The sequence below is a fragment of the Adiantum capillus-veneris genome, chromosome 23, assembly GCF_014529385.1.
Source record: "Adiantum capillus-veneris isolate H3 chromosome 23, ASM1452938v2, whole genome shotgun sequence".
NCBI classification, from domain to species: Eukaryota; Viridiplantae; Streptophyta; class Polypodiopsida; order Polypodiales; family Pteridaceae; genus Adiantum; species Adiantum capillus-veneris.
The window spans coordinates 84,235,159-84,257,188 of NC_140953.1; the positions used below are offsets into that span (position 1 = coordinate 84,235,159).

The window sequence follows — 22,030 nt, forward strand, 5'->3', positions numbered from 1 at the left end:
ACCTATTGCCACTCCCATGGAAACAGGTTTGAAGTTGAGTCTACATGATGCTAGCGATCTGTCGAGTCGGGAGGTAGTGCGGGCATACTGAAGGCTTGTGTATGTGAATCCAGGCATGCTGTTCCATGGGCCCACTTCCCACAAGTCAATCATAGCCCACTTCTAACATAAGCTCAGCCATTTAGACTTTTCTGAGCTAGCCAGTAGACTGGTAGAGCCTGTTCTGTCCTTGCTTTTCTCGACCATATTGAAATCTCCAACCATTAGCCGTTCCCCTTTAATCAGAGTATCCTTGAGCTACATCCCCAGTTTAGCTCTATCCTTTGCGTTGCTGCAAGGACCGTAAACATTAACTATGGTGATAGGTTGATTGTCCCATCTGATTCTAACACCAAGGACTCTTCCGAAGGGGTGGTTTAAAACCTTCTTTGGTTCCAAGTCTCTGTCAGCAATGAACAAGACACCACTGAAACCGTCACTTCCTTCCCCATAAAAGATAAGTTTCTTTCCTACAGCCAATTTTCTCTTGCTACGAGCATCCAAATGGTGCTCTTGGATGGGCCAGCAATTGACTGCCTTCTCTTTCTTCACTTCTTCCCAGAAGAGAGTGCCCTTCTTCTTGGTTTTTAATCCCTTCCTGTTCCAAGACTGAATAGAGAGAGTATCTATCATCGAGAAAGGGGGACCAATTCTTCTGCCTCCAGGAACTCTTCAACAGAGTTCCCATTCAGGTTGTCCTCTTCCATTGGCTCCTTTTCTACTGGAACCTGCATGGTATCTAGCTTGGACGTGGAAAGGTCCTCTTGATTCATCTTCCCCAAAACTTCCAGTATGTTGTCATATAGGAAAGGAGGCTTTGGGACATCCGGTGGGAGACCATTGATTTGACCCAAGGCCCTAGCCTTCTCTTTGAACCGTTTACATATAAGATGAGGTACTTGTTGCCATCCCTCATCTTTTGACCTAAGAGTTGGAGACATCACGATCTTCTGCATTACTGGGGTGGCCGTTCTTTGCTGAGCGGTGGATGAAAAGCGGTAGCTTTGGGTGGTCTTGCCCTTACCCCGGTTTCCATGGTCTTGTTTTTCCACATCTTTATTCGTGTTGACTTTATTATGCCCACCCTCTGCCTTGCAAATATTTTCAGTAGGCTTCTTTGTTGGATCTATTGTATACGTGCCACCCTGTGGGGTAGCCTGTAATTCACTACTCTCATCTGTAGGCTTTAGCACCTCAGCGGGACACGCCCTCGCATAATGCCCAAATTTGTTGCATTTGAAGCAGACCCCAAAGAAAGTGTTAAAGTTAAGAGGAATGATCTTTAGTCCTGCCTCAACGTTCACCACCAAGTTCTTTGGCTGTGGCTTTCGTAGATCCCACCATATACATACCTTGTTTGCTTCTACACCCGAGGCTCTGGCAGATGGGACAAAAAGTGGATCACCAAGTTCAGCTGCGAGGTCCTTTAAATTCTTCCTAAGCCATACAGGGAGGTTGGCATACTCCACCCATACTGGGCAGATATCCTTGAATGCCTCGTTAGATTCAAACAAAGGGTCCCAAGGGAGCATGCACACTGGCGCGCGATTGAAGAATAACGGGCTTTTCGCCAAAACCTTCTCAACCATTGCACTGTCGTTGAATTGAACTGACACGAATCCTTTTGCTATATTTTGGGTGAATATTATCGAGCCATGCTGATTAAACACCAGTGGACTGCAAAGCCAATTACAAAGCTCAATTCTATTGGGAACTCTCCCCATAAACCCGAAGACCATGTAGTGGAGTTTACAACCTCTGCAAGTTGTTTTTTCACAATGGCGGGGGGAACAACCACCGTAACGACATCTTCCACCTCGACATGCTGTGGGAGTGCCTTCTTAGGTGCTTGGAAAGATCTGTCCTCTTTGGCCACTTCAGCAGCATCCTCCTGCGTCGCTGAATCTTTGCGCGACCTTTTGTTCAATGCCAGTGCACAGAGGGTTGCTGCTAGGTCTTTTTCCACCTGCGTCTTTCTTTGTTTCAGTTCTTCCTTACTTAGATTAGTAAGGAAGCTTTGACCGCTATCATCGGTGCCCGGTTTTGCAAGGTCGTCGGTCGGCTCGATAGCCTTCAGAGCATCGGGCTGCTCTTTGCCTGCCACCACTGCTTCGGCATAGGACGGCTTAGAGGAGCTCGCCATGTCACAATGACAGGCCTCACCGACACCAAGTTAAAAAAAGGGAAATATAATAATTTTTGATAGTAATTGTTAAAGATAAAGATCGCGCAGTGGGGTGGGTTGGGGGGGGAGATGCCCTGCATGCTGCTTAACGCACCGCGCGTGTTGCTCAACTCACGATCTCGCACAAAAGGGAGAACTTAAACGAGGAGATAGAACTCGCTAATTCTCCACATGCACATGCGCTTATCATATAGGCTCAAAAGGTGATTATTAAGGCTAATAATCGCGATGCAGGCAATCCCTCAAGCGATTATTATCTGCAAGTGTAAATAATCACAACAATGTTAATAATCGCTACAGACAGAGGGGGGCTCGGTGTTTGTAGGAGGAGAAGCGGGGACGCTTAAAGGAGGGGAGGCGGGGACGCTCAAGCTTACCAAACGCTACAGAGCTCAAAGCACTTCTCTGTGCTCAGTTGAACTAAGGTAGCAAAAAAAATTCCAGCCGCAAGCTCGTGACCCTAAGGCGAAGCTTTACGAGCATGGCTAATCCTTAACGAGCATACTTGAAGCTGAAACCATCGTGCATACCTGACCTGAAGCTAAACCATCGTGCCTCGCTCCCATATTTGACCTACACAGTTTCCTGTCCCCTAGGTGTTGAGTTAATTCAAATCCACCTCAAATGAGCATTTCAAACAAAAAGAAGAAGCACTAAAAGTAAATTGATTCTCTTTGAAGGCTTTTAACACTAAATTTGTCTAATCCTTGTAGGTATTCTCACCTTCATCGGAATTACACTAAACATCGGTTTTCTCCAAGCACTAGTGGGATGGTTGACATGTTGCATGGACTTTTGGTTTGAAGGTATGACACCTTTTGGGGCTAAAGATGTCATAGTGCAAATTTAAATGCAAGTCACTTTTTTTTTGTTCAGTTTGCGAAAAACCCAGTGCTAAGCAGTGCTCGAAAAAAACTTTTTTTTCAAAATCTTGGCAAACCTACATATGTGAAACAACAGAGGTAAATTTGAAGGTTTTTACACCAAATAACACTAATTTTTTTAAAATTTTGTAGGTTTTCTCACCTTCAAATATAATAAAATTTAGAGGTAAATTTCAAAATTTGCGAGCACTGGTGCTAAGGTCAGGTGAAAGCGCCTGATGTATGCTTCAATCTACGTCAGACAAGGTTGAAATTGATACACTATGTCTCAAATGCACCTTGACACAATTTTGATTTCCTTAAACGGGGGGTTTATTCTAGAATAAAAAAGAAAAGTTTCTATATAGATAGAAGGAGAAGCCCCTATCCAAGCTTCCCAAGCAATGATTGGGTCATTGTTAATTGCTCCCACAAAATATGCAGGCTTAGGTGCCCTCCACCAAGGAAGGGGTAATTATAAGGAAAGGGTGGCTTGGCCTTAGTGTGTGAGACAAGATTCACACATACATGCACAAAGGAGGGGGGTTCATAATAACACTCACCCCCCCACCATGTGGATGCCCCTCTTTAACTACCCCTTGTGATCTTTGAAAGGTGCGGTGACGCGATGCGTGTGGTGTGATGAAGGGGAAAAAGAAGAGATATACTCTATGTGGGGTGGAGTAGAGGCCAAAGTGAGCCTCACTCCTTATTGTCTATATAGACATAGAAGAATAAGATGTCAATGGGCGATCGGACAATAGATTTCCAACCCACCGCAAAGGCAAATCCACCTTTAACCCCAGCAACCTTCCACTTAAAGGTGAATGTGATGATAAGTGGATTCTACCAATTAACTATTAGTATATACAAAAAACTATAGGCAACACACTCTGGTAACCTATGCCCACTGTCTCGCTCACTCAATCTGCATGTAGCCGTATCGGCTCTAGTGATAGACAAATGTGCGTATTCATGCTAGAGAGTACATGCAAATCTTGCAGAGATCTCTATATGGTATGCATAGCTCCACAATCCATCATGCTAGTGTTAGCCATCATACGACTGACAATGCCTGCTACAAATTCTCCCACTATAGCTACTAGGTAGAACTCAACAGTAATAGATCATACATGAGACACCAAAACACCAACAAAATCTACGACGATCTGCATACACTCTATCATGAAGGCAACTCATCATATATAGACGTGTTATTGCCAACACTGGGATGGCTACATCCTTGTCATCCATGGGTGGAATTATGTGCCTTGACATCACCACATTAGTCTCTAGCACAAGTATATCAAAGAACTTCACGCGCGTAATCTTTGACTATGTTTCAATGGAGGAGACCCGCTCTACCTCTGTCTGCCACTGAAACCTGCTGTGTCTCACTAGAGCACTGCCGCTCTACCTCTATCTCTATAGATTCTATTGACATGTCCTGCTGAAAGACCACTCGTCATTAAGACATGCTCTTTTCCTCCTAATCACTCTCTATATAGTCCTTGTCATAGAGATCTCTAAACTGCACGCTTAGCCTAGGCCCTTGCCTCAATGGTCCTACCATTGTCCCCCCCCCCCCCCCCCCCCCCCCCCCCCCCCCCCCCCCCCCCCCCCCCCCCCCCCCCCCCCCCCCCCCCCCCCCCCTCCCCCCCCCCTTCAAAGCACGTTTCATCCTAAAAGACAAAAGTGGCATATCTCCTCGCGAGAACACTAATGTTTTCCTTACTTGAACTTTAAATTGATAGAAAAATGTTCTCTAAGTATCTTACATGGATTACTAAGAGGTATCTAGAGTGATGACTAGTTTTCAAAATTTTTGATGTTTTTGGAACATGTAACGATGCCTCTTCATGATTTCATAAAAGTGACTTTGTCGATGTTTCTCATGAGAATACTTCTTGTATCTTTGAGCAATTTTTTGCATGTCCATATGGTCTTGGATAAAATCCTTGACTTGCTGAATTTTCTCAATAGCCAACCCCACCACAACCGGTGATGTAGGTTGAAAACTGTACATAAGCATGAAGGGACTAAACCTCATCGTAACATGTTATACAATAATATAGGAAACTCCAAAATAGGGGGATAACCTATCCATTAGATTTCTTCTTTGTAACGTATCTTCTTAGCATAACCTCAGGCAATGGATTAGCACGTTCAATGTGCCCATCCATCTTATGATGATCCACATAATTGATCTTGAGTTATGCTCCCCATCGTTTAAATATCGCCCTCTTGAAGTGACTGCTAAACTTGGGAGCACGACCCGTCTCACAGGAGGATGATCCACATAACTGATATTGAATTGTCTTCCCCATCGTTTAAACATAGCCCTCCCAAAGTGACTGCTACACTTGGGAGAATGATCACTCACATTACTACTGGACAATTGGTATAAGCTATACAAATTTTCAAAAATACAATGTGGCTAACTCTTGAGTTTGTAACTGTGGACATGATTGTAATAAAATTACAGAGTTTAGTCAACCTATCTACAATCACCTATATGGAGTCATGACCTTGTATGGTGATTGGTAGACCCACAATAAATCCATAGAGATAATGCACCTGTTATAACTAACAAACACCATTAGCTATCAAATGCACGAACTTGCATAACACTATACAGATGCCATTGCTAAACACTAGTGCCGGTAAAATGAAGTGAACATGTGTAATATTCCTGGGAAGTTAAGAATTTCTTTCCTTGAAAGGATGTGTTAAGGTTCCAATAAGTGACCATGAACACTTATTGAGTGATTTTTCATTCACAAGCTGAGTCGTGACCCAAAACATGGTTCTCCTATAGACAAAATTGGTTCTATATACCAAGCAAGATATCATCTCAAGCTAGAATCTTATTCACAATTGGATTCTTAAAACAATCACATCTCCCCATTGAGAAAAAGTTTGGAAAAACCCAAAAGAAGTCGCCATATTAGGTGATTTCTTAAAATAAAAGATATGGCTTGCATAGATTTAAGAGAGAACTTTGAACAATACCACTAATCATGAATGTCCACAAATCTAATGGGAACAAGAGATTTGCCTGCCTTGAGGATCTCTTAAAAGAAACATGATCGCATGAATGAGCTATTTGATAGCTAGGCCATGCTTATCACTTTTAGTAGCCTAGCTAACAAAGATGCTCTGAAGACCAGCCTATGATGTATTCATTTTTTCACTCAATATGGACATTTATAGCCGCAAGCCTTTGTATTTTATTGATTCCCAAAGCAAACATGTAATTATGAGCCTAGTTAAAGCAAGGTTATAAGCTTCCAGATTGTATCACAGAATCTTTAGGTTGAAGCAAAACCGGTAGATCTTTATTTTTTGACCTAAAACATTATGGCAAGGTATAAAGCGAGCTTTTGTATTATTTTTGTAAGTTCACTTTGGATAATGAAAAACATCTGTATGTGTTCTCCCACTTTCTTCTGAAGCTTGTAGCTCTCTTGCGGATGGTCTGTTTTGAGTGCTGTTTCTTCCATTGCATTCGCAAGTGAAAGCTCTGTGTGACATTCTAAGTTTCTCACGATAAGTTTGTGATTATGTTGTGTCTAACCTCCTACATCTGCTCACAACTCACATTTTACACATGAAAACTGCATTTTATGCGTAGGAAGGGTGTTGGGGCATCATTGCTAAGCTACTAGGTGCATTTGGGACAAAAAATAGTTAGGTCAAATCTGTCATGTAGATAATAATTGCATGCTTGGCAAGTGCTTGAAAGGGAGATTTGAGACCATAGGCATGTTCCTTTAGTGGGCTGTCTATCTTTTCCATAAGTTTGGTTACGTTTGGACTTCATTTGCTTGGTGAATCTATGAGATTTTCTTACGATGTCATGACTTGTTTTTGCTGCCTAACATGTATTTGAGTGCTTCTTTGAGTAAGTAGATATTTAATGTGTTTTCCAAGAGACTCACAACCCCTTGTAGCCCCCATGAACTAGTCAGATCGACTCGTATGACATTTATGTCCGTGGCTCTCACTATCACTACAATAAGAAAATGAGGGTTGGCAAGCAGAGGGCCCAACATTTTGGTGTCGTTTCCAGGAACGAGGTGACCTAAACTCAAGAAAACCTCAGACTTCCAATAAAATTGTTCAGAGACTTCCTTTAGGTCTAGAAACCAGTTTCTGTGCACACTTTCCACTACCTTTTGCTGTTTTGACTAGGAGTAGGGTAAGTAGATACCAAGGTGGATTTCCGACGTATCTCACCACTTGAGGTGTCATCACTGAGTTATCTTGGAGAATTTCAGAGATTGCAAGTGCCAAACTCAATATATAAACCAAAAAAATCAATATTTCATATCACAATTGGTCTTGGGAAAGATTTGATAAGCCAAAAACCAACTTGAGGAGAAGATTTCAAAGTTTGACCAAAACATGGATTATTATCTCCTTGGTGGTTATTGCTTGTGAACGTAAACCTTTTTGGCCAAAAGCTTTTGAAATAATTTGTATGAAACATGAATGATGTCAAAGGAGTGACTTCAACTCTACCAATACCCTCACCAGGTAAAGACCAAACCTTTTTGAAAGGAATATAAGGACTTGGAGTTCGTTTGAGTGTGAATTTTCATGCCGACAGTGCCTTTAACTTGAACAACAAAAAATTAATAGGTAAGTGACTTAAACTGAATCAAGTTGGCAAGACCTTTAAACTAGCTTTAAAGATCCTTGTACTGTAATTCCGTGTCACAAAAAGTGGAAAAAATTGTGATTATAGCCAAGAAGATAATAATCGTAAAATTTTCATTCATTGGCATACCATAGCACAAAGCACAACGCATTTGGACAGTGATTCAAGTTTGAAGCTATTTGGATGTATAAGTTGTCGATTAGGCCCATAAATCACAGAAGTCTAGCAACAAACACAAAATTTGGCCTATAAAATTGAAAATAGAACCAAACTTCATGAAAGTTGGCAAGTGACTTGTTTAGGGGGTAAGAAACCATTGCAAATTCACAAAGTGGGACAATTCCTTCATTATGACCTTAGAGATAAGAATCGCGGTTATTATCTCTTACTCGGGAAAGACCATTTTTGAAATTTTTTCAAAAGATGTTGGGTCTATGATAGAAGTCGAGTGCCTATGTCAAATTGCAAGTGATTTGGATTGGTATTAAATAATATTGACAGTTGATTGATACCAGATTCTACAAATCCCTAGAACAAAAGAAAAACTACACAAAACTTATCCAAATTTATTGAAAATTGACTCAAGGATTATTGGCCATACATTTAAACAAGGGGAACCAACAAAAGTGAAAAATATTGGTTTTTTGACCAGGTAGATAATAATTGCAACTATTATCTCCTACTAGCCAGAGAAGGAAATTTTCACATTTTTTGGTCACCAGTGTTAATGGAACTATCATACAGATAGCCTGAAAAATTTGGAGTCAATTGGACATTGTTTGCCACATGAAGTTGAGATTTCTAGAGTTGAAGATTGGACATTGACATTTTTGACTGTTTTGACAGGGTTGAAGCAAGATTTTGCATCAAGAATTTTTGTATATCCATGTGATTATCGGACTAACTTATATACTTTTGATTCCACAGGGAGATTGAAAAGAACTTGGAAAATTGCCATATTGAATTGACTGCATGTAAAACGGGTTGATATTGATACTGGAAGCCATGTATTCATTTTTATTGAGGAGTTCAAGTATTTATGTACCTAAGGTCAAGTTATTTTGTTGCAAATCAAGGTTATAACCAAGATTCTACACCTCTCAAGTCATTTCACAAAGTCGGACTAGAGTCGGACTAGAGTCAAGCTTAATAGGGTCTTCTTTCCCCGCTAATTTTTCCAAGCCCATTCCCTTGGCTGTGGTTTCGCTAGATAATATATAGGGACAGTGGGAATCTCGTTAATCCATTCATGCACATCACTAATTGGATGAAGATGCATTTGGCTACCTTAAGAGAGTCATAATTACTTTTGCCGTTTACCCGCGCTTGGTTGAATTTATTCACTTTGACATTCAGAGCATTGGTCAAAAATCACATTACATCAACATTCGTGGGGACCATCCCAATGCTTTGTTTTAATTAAACAGTCGGATTCCCCTTGTCTGTACCATTCTGAGATGACTGTTCATCGGCTAGGGAGGACTACTCTGATTGAAAGTAGAGTATCCACAAAAGAAAGCATAAACCAAGGGAGACCTTTAAAGACTATAGAGGAAGAAGTGCCAGACACTTACTCCGACTCAAGTTCCGAGATGTCTTCTTTTTGGACCCAATCGGGGACTGGAGCTTCACTCAAGTTCAAGCACATTATAAACTTTTATAAGACTAACAAGCACGAGGCTCATATTTATCTGGATTCTAACAACGACTATATTGTGAGGGTAGATGACCATATTGTCATAAAATCTAATATCTAACCAAGCCTGATGATTTTCTCATATTAAACTAATCATTTAATGTGGGAGAATAAATGAGAACAAGGGTAAAAATATAGACATGTGATTAAGGATCTGTCTCAACACGGGACCAAGTTTAAAGGGGTCCAAATGAGAGATGATCTATCAATGAGCAAGGTTAGCTAATGGAGCTTAAAGACCTTTAGGTTAGCTTCATTCGAGACCTCCAATGGTTAGTCTTAGAATTTCCTTTGACCATGCATATGGTTGCCCTTTCTTTACAATGGTAACAATTGTCCACATAAGCATCAACATCTCTCTTCATAGCCCTAACCAGGTTAATCATCGCAAGGTTTGGTCCTTTTCAAAGAGAACTCCTATGAGCATTGTATGATGTTGATTCGTAGGCTGCTTTTTTCTTAGGGCTAATGCACAAGAGTAGTATCCCATACTTCTTTTTTGATACAATCTTTTGGCCAACAACTCATATAGGGTGGATTGCTCTATCAATCATGGTGTGATTGGAAGTGGGACCTAGGAGTCTACTTGAGCTGTAGTCATAAGGGACACAAAAGTTCTTTTGACCATTCAGGGATCATTCCTACTAAGAAGAGGTAAAGCATTTGGAAAATCATCATCTACCCCTTTCTTCTCATTGGTGTGCGGTGGCCTTCTTGACTACCACTATGAAATCAAACTTGAGTAGGATGATAAACCATCTTACTATGCTTCCAATATTGCATGGCTTATTCACCAGATAGAATAAGGCTTGGTGGTCTACAAAAAAGACAAAATTTTTGGCTAACAAGGAGTGTCAAATGTTTTAACCGTATACACCATTCCTATGCCCTCCCTTTCACTGGTGGTGTAGTTCTTTTCCACTAGGTTTAGCTATATTGGAATAGGAGATACAAAAATCCATTGTCCCTTCTCTTGGATGAGCTAATATGCAACCATTAAGAAAATTTAAAGCATTAACATGCACATGAAAATTTTTGTTCCAGTATGGAGTCCTTAGTATTGGTGTTGATGTCAAGGCTTGTTTAAGCTTCTGGAATGATTCTTCACACTCCTCCGTCCTTTCAAAATGAGTAATAAGACCATAAATGGGTTTTTCAATGACTACATATATGTAGATGAATCTAAATTAATAGCCACAATTCCTTTTTTATACAATATGTCCAATAATTTTGCCTTGCCTAACCATGAACACATATTTCTTCAGATTTACACAAATCGTTTCTCAAAGATGCACGTAAAGTGTTCAAAATGGATTTCTCATTTAGTCAAATGTACACAAAGATTATCCATGTAAATCTCTAAGAAATTTCATAGATACTCCTTGAATTCACGACTCATTAGCCGTTGGAATGTTGCTAGTGCATTAGTCAATCCAAAAGGCACGACCTTGTAAGCAAAAATTCCCCATTCTGTGGCAAAATCTGTTTTGTGTTGATGTTTGGGATCTATGGCTAACTCATTGTAACCCAAGAATCCTGCTAAGAAACTATAATCCTTCTTTCTAGCTACTCGTTCTAAAACATGATCCGTGATGGAAAGATGATAGTTATCTCCTATAGTGGCTGCATCCACCTCCGTGAGGTTCACACACACTCTGATCTTAGCATTCTTTTTTGGCACTATCATAGTAGTTGATACCCAATAAGTGTGTTCAATCTCATAGATAAATTCAGCTTCCTTGAGCTTTTCAATCTCTTCCTTGATCTTCTTAGCAAATGTCTCACTATAGTTATATGGTTGTTGTCTACTTGGCTTAGCATCATCTCTCATAGGGATAGTATATTGACATATCTTAGGATCCACTCCCTTGAGATCTTTTTAAGACCAAGGAAAGACATCCATATACTCCTTTAACAATTGAATGAGAATTTATTCCTCCTCTCGGGAAAAATCTATTGCATGATGTATGCTAGCTTTGAGTCTTCTCCAAGCTCTATGAGGTCACTTTGTTTGGCGTTTTCAGGACCCTCATAGGATTTTCCTCGTTCCTTGGGCTGTCTCAATGGTTTCTCTACTATGATTAGTCGATCTCAATAAAGTGAATTTTTTGTAGTTCAAGGGAACACTAATATCCTCAGGTTTCTCGCTCTCTAACTCCATCTCAGTAGTCCAGACCTGTTTCAAGTTCTATCTCAACAAGGTCTATTTCAACTTTGTATACTTTGCTTTTCCTTTTGTTTTAGTCATTGGATGTTCTTTTCTCTTGGTCTTATCCGAATTACTCAATTATTGTTTTGTTTTCTTCCTTTGGTCCGTATTTTTCATGACTGGATATCTTCTAGTTACCTTGTCCTTGATGTAATATGGTGCATCTACCATCATCAAGATTTGAGTTTTGCCCTCTACTTCTAGCTTTGACTATTTCGTTTTGAATTTATTATCCCATTCTTTACTATATCTTTGTTGGCATCTATGATGCTCATTTGGAAACTCAAAAAACTTTTCTTCTTCTCCCTTGATTAGTAGTTTGGCTCTAGCATGTTCTTTTTTAGAGTCCAATTTCTTTGTAGCCTATCATAACTAATATATAATTCTCCTAAATGATTTTCTCATGTTAAACTGATCATTTAATATGGGGAGGTGCCAGGGGAGAAAAAGCTAGAATATTGCTTAAGTTGACAGACCAACCACAGTAGGGATCGAAAAGAGGGAAAATAGGGATCCAAAGTGGAGACCATCTGCAAAAGAGCTATGTGCAACAATGGGCTCCAAAGACCTTATGGTTCAACCCATTAAGACTTCCAAAATGCTAAGGTTCCAAAATTCAAAGGTTGTGTCCAATGGTCAAACGCTTGGGAAATTGGATGCTTTATGTGCTTGGGAAAACACTTAATAAAAGAACCAATAGGAGTTAAGCTCTCTAGAAGACTATTGGACAGTCTCTCAAGGGGTCCAATGACCATTCAGCAGCCCAATGGCTTGCCTGATTCCTACTGGCCAAGAGACAAAGGGGTCCAATGAGAGATTAATTGCATTTATTAATTACCTAAAGCTCTCACAAAAGGGGAAAGGGGGGCACATGTCACAAGGCTATCACTTATGCTCTTGAAATCCTATTGGCTAAGCCTAGGCGGTCCAATGAGGTGCTAGCAAGAGCAAATAGCAAGAGGGGTCGATGAAGAGAGAGAGAGAGAGGGGGGGCTGATTTTTCAAAGGCAATTATCCACACACACTCACACAAGCTCATGTGTAGAGTAAGAAGATTCTCTCTCTCTTCTCAAGCTTTAATGGAAAGCTTATCACCTACTCCAAGCTTGTGAGAAGGGAGGCCTACACCAATAACTCTTGGCCTTGTGATGCAAATCCAACCATGAGGCAAGCTTCAATGCATGCTCATCTCCTTTACCATGCTAATTACTAGGCTAAGCTATGCTAATATGAGTGATTATTGAGGAGATGTACATCTTTCTCGTAAGACTACTCCTTATTCCTCTCAATCTACTCTCATACCCCGCTAGCTCTCACCATCTTCAAAGGTGTGTGAGGTCTTGGGTCTGAGACCATGAGGGAATTGATGTTGTTTTTGATAAATTGAAGGAGCACAAAGAATTGTATTGTAAAATGTTTCTCTTGATGGGAGAAACCATAATACAAAGCCTTTTGGAGGGGGGACCGGCTCCATGAAAATCCGGTCCTCAACTGTTGTCAATTGCTTAATTTCTCTCTCTTTTGAAGTATTGTTCATGCTATCTAACTAGGTGTTATGCTTTTTGTTGCTCTCTCCACCCAACCACTCTTGTTATGCTGATTTTAGGAATGTATTCTAATGAAATGCTCACTATGTTCATGCTATTTTCCCCTACACACAAGTTACTAGGCCATTAAATGTTACATTGGTATTAGAGCACAAGGTTTCTCTTTTCTTGCTCAAGAAGGGAGGTCCTCAAGCTAGCTAGAAATGGTTGGTATTATTAATTGCATGTGAGTAAGTAGAATGGGTATTTTTCAGCCTTGTAGTGCGCTTGCCTTTGTGCAGTTAACGGGGCATCACCGTCGAGAGCTATGGTCTTAATAGTGGAGTCCTACAGGGCTTGCCTATGGATTAACCACTATTGAGCTATTAGAATCTTGACAGGAGCCGGTGGTATTTTGGTGCTGAACGACCCTATCTTCTCTTCCTTGCAATTAATGGTATTCGAGCCACGGGTACAATAGCTTGAGTTCTTTTTCTAAAGGGGTAAAGAGGAGTAGCAACTAGGGCTTGAAGTACCAAAGTACACCTAAAACGTTTTCACCTAAAAGTTGTCAAATGGCTAACAGTAGTAAAGAGAGTGAAATGAATGTTTATAACTTTGATTTTGCTAATGAGCAGGCTACTAATGATGCCCCTATGCTTGCTAACTATCTTTTTTCTAGGCTTCAATAAGCCATGGGAAATCCATCCCTCCAAAGTGAAGTGCAACGACAGCTTCGTGCTCATCATGGATTATGCAAGCTCCCCACCATGATGAGAGAACACATAGGAAGTCTCCTTGTGAGACTTCCAAAAGAGGCCTCTGTCTGATTTGGGAAGAAGAAGAGGCTTCGTGCTCATCATGGATTATACAAGCTCCCCACCATGATGAGAGAACACATAGGAAGTCTCCTTGTGAGACTTCCAAAAGAGGTCTCTGTCCGATTCGGGAAGAAGAAGAGGATCCATATGAAGGGCTCGAAAATTTGCTCCTCAATGACGCATCTCCTTCTCAAAGGAGAATTCAAGAGCCCCCACCAAAGGAGCAAGAAATAAGTGAGTCTCTTGCCACCTCGGCGGAGATGGATCCACGAAGATGGCGGGCTAAACGCTCTCCATCACCTCCAAAACAGAGAAGACTATCACATGTTTCTCCACACCATAATTCAAAGAGGGATGACAAAAAGCAAGAGAAGAAAAAGGCGAGAAAGAGGATACCCACTTCTCCATCTTCTTCATCCTCTTCCTCTTATGAAAGTGACGGTGAATACAAAGAAGATCAAGGCAAGAAAAAGGCGAGAAAGAGGTCACCCTCTTCTCCATCTTCCTCCAATTCTTCACCTTCTAAAGAAAGTGATGGTGCAACCTTTGAACCATAAAAAATAAGAGGCCATAGGAAATCATATGCTACATGGAAGAGGTCGTCCAAGCTCAAGAAGTTCAAAGACGGTGGGAAGAACATCTCTTTCCTTACCTACAACGGCACCTTTGGTGTTATGGACAAAGTCTTGGCCTTTATCCAACATTTTTATGCGACGTTTGGAGATGAGGGCTTCACGGAGTCCTCTAAGCTACCCATGAAGCTATGCACTTTCACAAGTCCGCCAGACAATGGTGGTCTAGCCTACGGGTTAATAGTGAAGCTCCACAAACATGGAAAGCTTTAAGAGCTTCCATTATGAAGCATTTTTTGGCCACCGATGCCAAAGAAAAATTACTCACCGAATGGAGAAGCTTGAAGCTCTCTCCCTACGAATCCATTCACAAATATGTAGACAAGTTTTGGGACTTACAACTCAAAGCCACTCTCTTTAAAAAGTTGGACTTTGGAGAGAAAAAGCAACAATTTTGTGCGGGCTTAACTAAAGAAATGTTGGAGTATGTCAACTCCCTAAGGACACGCACCATATCGGCGGTTATACACCTTACTATGGTGGCTTCTTGAATCAATTTCCAAAAAGGGGGTAAAAGAAATTCTAAGCCCATGAAAAACAAGGGTTCCAATGAGCCTAAGGGGAAGGACAATGTCCAAAAGTCTCCTAAGGGAAACTCCAACAAAGCTTATGAGAAGGGAGTTTACAAAGGCAAAAATAAACTCTCTCCTGAAGAGCTTGAGCGTTATCACAAGGATAACAGATGTTTCAAGTGCGGCGAGCAAGGGCATGCATACCATGTAGAGTGTATTAAAGTTATCCAATTTTTTCAAGGGGTTTCAAGATGTCTTTATTGACGACATCCCTTGTGAGCTACCTCTTAAACTAGGCAATGATGACCATGCAATTGAACTTCTTCCAGAAAGTTCACCACCTAACAAACCTCCTTATAGAGTTTCTCAAGCTCAACAAGAGGAGATTATGTGGCAAGTGCATGAGTTAGTTGAGAAGGGCATGGTTAGGCCTAGCTCATCTCCATTTTGTTCTCCTGTGCTACTATTGCAAAAGAAAGACGGCACATATTTTATGTGACTCGACTATAGAGCACTAAATAGGATCACTATCAAGAATAGGTTTCCCATTCCACGGGTACAAGACCTATTTGATAAGCGACAAGGGTCCACCTACTTCAATAGGATTGACCTAAAAAGTGGCTATCATGAAAATAAGGATAGTTGATCAAGACATTGTAAAGACTGCATTTCACACTGCATTCGGTCTTTACGAATACATTGTCATGCCTTTTGGCTTGATCAATGCACCAGCCACATTCAATCGCTTGATGGAGAAGCTATTCAGGCCTCACCGAACCTTTACAAGAGTGTTATTTGATGATATCATCATCTACTCTAATCCATTAGATGAACACAAGCAACATCTCTAGGTGATATTTCAAGTTTTAAGAGAGAATAAATTCTATATCAATCGAAAGAAAAGTGAATTTTTCTAACAAGAGATTTAGTATTTAGGTCACATTATCTCTCAAGATGGCATCCAAATGGATCCATCAAAATTAGGGGTAATAACAGGATGGCCTAAACCAAGGAATCTTCATGAACTAAGAAGCTTTATAGGTATGTGTGCATACTACAGACGCTTTATAGAAAAGTTCTCATTTATAGCACGGCCATTAATGACCTAACAAAGAAAAATGTTAGGTACACATGGTATGACAAGGAGAACAATGCTTTCAAAAAGCTTAAAGATTTAAGCTTATCTCTCAACCTGTGCTTACACTACCGGATCTCTCAAAGCCATTTCAGGTCCAATGTGATGCTTGTGGTGATTGCGTTGGAGCTGTTTTGCTCTAAGAAGGGCACGCCATAGGCTATGAAAGTTGAAGGCTTGACCCTGTTGAGCAAGCTCTAGGCATATATGAAAAGGAACTCCTCGCAGTTCTAGATGCCTTAGACTCATGGAAGTACTACTTATTGGGGACTCCTTTCATTCTGCGAACGGATCACCAAAGTCTTAAGTACTTCATGACGCAGACCAATCTCTTCGATACACAAATGAGGTGGGAAAATTTCCTTTTGCAATTTAATTTTCATATTCCTCACATTGCTAGCAAGCGTAATCAAGTAGCCGATGCACTCTCAAGATGGCCGAGAGTGAATGCGATTTCCATAGCAACTCACAATGATCTATCTTCTATTATAGATGAGTATGCTATTGATCCTGATTTTAGAGATGTGATTTCAGCCTTGCATTAGGGAAGAAAGATGAACCATTTACTTTAAAAGATGGTTATCTTCTCTATGGCAATAGACTATGCGTTACTAGCTCACTACGTGAGAAAGTAATGTATGAATCTCATGCTCCTCCTTATGCAGGGCATAGAGGGATTCAGTCTACCCTTAAAGGGATTAAAACATATTTTTATTGGCCTACCATGAAAGCAAACATACAAGAGTATGTTTCTAAATGTGTGGTATGCCAAAAGATGAAGTTTGATAGAGGGAAGAAACCTGGATTGATTCAACCTTTGCCTATCCCTAATTCACCATTGGAGAGCATATCCATGGATTTTATGTTTGGATTTCCTAAGTCTATCCATGGGAACACGGGAATATGGACGATAGTGGACAGGCTTAGTAAACAAGCTCATTTTATACCTTTCAAAAAGACTATCAAAGACCATCAAATGGCAACCCTCTTCATTTCACAAATCTTCAAGTATCATGGCTTGCCAATGTCTATAGTGTCAGATAGAGATCCTAGAATGACCAGTAATTTCTGGAAGGGTCTCTTTGAGAATTTAGGAACAAGGCTAAACTTCTCTTCGGCCTATCACCTGCAAACGGATGGCCAAAGTGAAATAGCTAACCTAACAATTCTCGATCTACTAAAAGCCTATGTAATGGAAGTAGATCAAAGATCCCAATGGGAGAAGTACTTACCCTTAGTGGAGTATGCCTACAATAACACTGTACATACTTCCACGGGAAAAGCACCTTTTGAGGTAATTGAGGGAAGATCAAAAAGTCCCCTGCTACTTAAGGTACACGGGGAGATCTTTGTTGCAGATGAGTATAGCCGAGACCTACAAGAATCTTTTCGAAAGATTAAGGATGCTATCTCTATCTCACATCAAAGGAAAAAGGTTGTTGCTGACAAGCACAGAAGAGCCAACCCTTTAAAGAAAATGATTGGGTCTTACTCAAATTTCCCAAGGCTCGATTAAGGCACACGACGGGCAAGAATCCTACGCGACACCAAAAGTACTATGATAAGTTAGCAAAAAGGTTCTATGGTCCCTTCTAGATTCTTAGTCCAATCAATGAGATGGCCTCTCAGCTCAAGTTGCCCAGCCATTGGCTCATACGCAATGCTTTTCATGTGAGCCTACTAAAGCCTTACAAAGGAGAGCCACCTCAAGAACCAACTATTGAAGACCCACCGGAGATTGAGGACCAAGAAGAGGTGCTGCAGCCCGAGTCCATTCTCCGACATGAAGACAAGGTACTAAGAGGCGGTAAGACTATCCGACCATATCTTATTAAGTTCAAGAATTATCCTTTTGAATATTCTAGATGGATGCAAGGCATACAATTAAAGGATAACCTAAACCTTGTCAATGCTTACAATGCTTCCCTATAGTCAGCAAATGTGCAAATGTTTAAAATGAACAAAGTTTTTGTCTTATAAGACTCTCTTTTTCTTTATTGTGCACAAAAATGAAGTAATGCTTAGATCAAGTTTGCGGAGAGGCCATCTCCCGAACACCAAGTAGATCTTTTCACTCTACTATGGAAGACTGATAGGACTAATGTGAAGACATGCTTGCTGTAGCTTAGGCTCTCAAGCGCCAAATGGACTAGTCATCCATTCTAGAACGATGTCGTAGGGTAACATAGGGATCCTCTACCCTCTAGCAAAAGGACTAATGAATATGCTTTATCTTCTCTACCCCATAGTCGAGGACGATTATGATTTCAAGAGAGAGGTAATGCCATAATAACAAATATATAATTCTCCTAAATGATTTTCTCATGTTAAACTGATCATTTAATATGGAAACGTGCTAGGGGAGAAATAGCTAGAATATTGGTTAAGCTGGCAAACTGGCCACAGTAGAGATCTAAAGGAGGGAAAATAGGGATCCAAGGGGGAGGGCATCTGCAAAAGAGCTATGTGCAACAATGGGCTCCAAAGACCTTAGGGTTCAGCCCATTAAGACTTCCAAAATGCTAAGGTTGTGTCAAATGGTCAAAGGCTTAGGAAATTGGATGCTTTGTGTGTGTTCCAAAAAATATTCAGAAACTCCTACATAGGAGGGGGCGAGCCCAAGAAGTAGGGTATGAGAGAGAAACACACACACACACACACACACACACACACACAAGCTTCCTTTGTACAGAAGGGGAAAGAGGGACACATGTCAGCTCCCTAGGACAGATGCCCACAAGGTGTACTCAAATTCTATTGGTTGGCCATGGAGGTGGACCAATGAGAATTAGACTAGAATAAATCTAGTTTAATAAATTTAAAAACACTTCATAAAAGAACCAATAGGAATTAAGCTCTCTAGAAGACTATTAGATAGTCTCTCAAGGGGTCCAATGAGCATTCAAAAATCCAATGGCTTGCTTGATTCTATTGGCCAGGAGACAAAGGGGTCCAATGAGAGTTTAATTGCATTTATTAATTACCTAAAGCTCTCACAAAAGGGGAAAGGGGGACACATGTCAGAAGGCTATCACTTATGCTCCTAAAATCCTATTGGCTAAGCCTGGGGAGGTCCAATGAGGTGCTAGCAAGAGAAAATAGCGAGAGGAGTCGACCAAGAGAGAGAGAGGGGGCTGATTTTTCAAAGGCAATTATCCACACACACTCACACAAGCTCATGTGTAGAGTAAGGAGACTCTCTCTCTCTTCTCAAGCTTTAATGGAAAGCTTATCACCTACTCCAAGCTTGTGAGAAGGGAGGCCTACACCAAAAACTCTTGGCTTTGTGATGCAAATGCAACCAAGAGCCAAGCTTCAATGCATGCTGATCTCCTCTACCATGCTAATTACTAAACTAAGCTATGCTAATATGAGTGATTATGTGAGGAGATGTACATGTTTCTCGTAAGACTACTACTTCTTCCTCTCAATCCACTCTCATACCCCGCTAGCTCTCACCATCTTCGAAGGTGTGTGAGGTATTGGGTCTGAGACCGTGAGGGAATTGATGTTGTGTTTGATAAGTGTTTTACTTAGTGCTTGAAGTTTCCATCTTCATTGCACTAGCTAGTATTGAAGGAACACAAAGAATTGTATTCTAAAATGTCTCTCTTGATGGGAGAAACCATAATAGAAAGCCTTTTGGAGGGGGGACCGGCTCCATGCAAATCCGGTCCTCAACTATTGTAAATTGATTAATTTCTCTCTCTTTTGAAGTATTGTTCATGCTATCTAACCAGGTGTTATGCTTGTTGCTCTCTCCACCCAACCACTCTTGTTATTCTCATTTTAGGAATCTATTCTAATGAAATGCTCACTATGTTCATGCTATTCTCCACTACACACAAGTTACTAGGCCATTAAATGTTACATTGGTGACTAGTCACCCATTCTGGAACAATGTTGTAGGGTAACATAGGGGTCCTCTACCCGCTAGCAAAAAGACTAATGAGCATGCTTCATCTTCTCTACCACATAGTCTAGGAAGACTATGATTTCAAGAGAAAGGTAGTCATAATAACGAATTTTTAATTCTCCTAAATGATTTTCTCATGTTAAACTGATCTTTGATATGGGGAAGTGCCAGGGGAGCACTTGAATGTTTGTGTCTAATGGTCAAAGGCTTAGGTAATTGGATGGTTTGTGTGTGTCCCAAAAAGTCTTCACAAACTCCTACATAGGAGGTGGCGAGCCCAAGAAGTAGGGGATGAGAGAGAAACACACACACACACTCACAAGCTTCCTTTGTACACAAGGGGAAAGAGTGACAACATGTCAGTTCCCTAGGCCAGATGCCCACAAAGTGTACTCAAATCCTATTGGATGGCCATGGAGGTGGACCAATGAGAATTAGGCTAGAGTAAATGTAGTTTAATTAATTTAAAAACACTTAATAAAAGAACCAATAGAATTAAGCTCTCTAGAAGACTATTGGACAGTCTCCCAAGGGGTCCAATGAGCATTGAACAACCCAATGGCTTGCCTGATTCCTATTGGCTAGGAGACAAAGGGGTCCAATGAGAGTTTAATTGCATTTATTAATTACCTTAATATCTCACAAAAGGGGAAACGGGACACATGTCAGAAGGCTATCACTTATGCTCCTGAAATCCTATTGTCTAAGCCTGGGGAGGTCCAATGAGGTGCTAGCAAGAGGAAATAGCAAGAGGGGTCGACCAAGAGAGAGAGGGGACTGATTTGTCAAAGGCAATTATCCACACACACTCACACAAGCTCGTGTGTAGAGTAAGAAGACTCTCTCTCTCTGTCTCTTATCAAGCTTTAATGGAAAGCTTATCACCTACTCCAAGCTTGTGAGAAGGGAGGCCTACACCAACAACTCTTGGATTTGTGATGCAAATCCAACCAAGAGCCAAGCTTCAATGCATGCTCATCTTCTCTACCATGCTAATTACTAAGCTAAGCTATGCTAATATGAGTGATTATGTGAGGAGATGTACATCTTTCTCGTAAGACTACTACTTCTTCCTCTCAATCCACTCTCATACCCCGCTAGCTCTCACCATCTTCGAAGGTGTGTGAGGTATTGGGTCTGAGACCGTGAGGGAATTGATGTTGTGTTTGATAAGTGTTTTACTTAGTGCTTGAAGTTTCCATCTTCATTGCACTAGCTAGTATTGAAGGAACACAAAGAATTGTATTCTAAAATGTCTCTCTTGCTGGGAGAAACCATAATAGAAAGCCTTTTGGAGGGGGGACCGGCTCCATGCAAATCCGGTCCTCAACTATTGTCAATTGATTAATTTCTCTCTCTTTTTGAAGTATTGTTCATGCTATCTAACCAGGTGTTATGCTTGTTGCTCTATCCACCCAACCACTCTTGTTATTCTCATTTTAGGAATCTATTCTAATGAAATGCTCACTATGTTCATGCTATTTTCCGCTACACACAAGTTACTAGGCCATTGAATGTTACAATTTCCTCTTCTAATTCATTTTATGGCATCATAGTAATGATCATAAAAATCTTGTTGCTCCCTGATTAGCTCAATAGATACCATTTGAATAGGAACTATGTTGTAACCCTCATCATCACAAAAGTGGGAGGGTGTGGATTCATTAACGCATACGTCCAGGTATCTAGAATTTGAGTTCGTTCAAATGGTTCAAAAAATTGTTCCAAAAAGGGTTTAGATACATATTCCAGATCGTTGATCTCTCGATCTAATATGCAATATTTTCTTCGTAAACTACCACACTCATAAGCTCCACACATCCAAAATGAAGT

At 40.7% G+C, this 22,030-nt stretch overlaps 1 pseudogene; it reads right to left on the reverse strand.

Annotated features, from left to right (window-relative positions):
- Positions 1-1,916: 1,916 nt before the first annotated feature.
- LOC147428087 (uncharacterized) lies at positions 1,917-2,182 on the reverse strand (annotated as a pseudogene).
- Between the last annotated feature and the right edge of the window lie 19,848 nt (positions 2,183-22,030).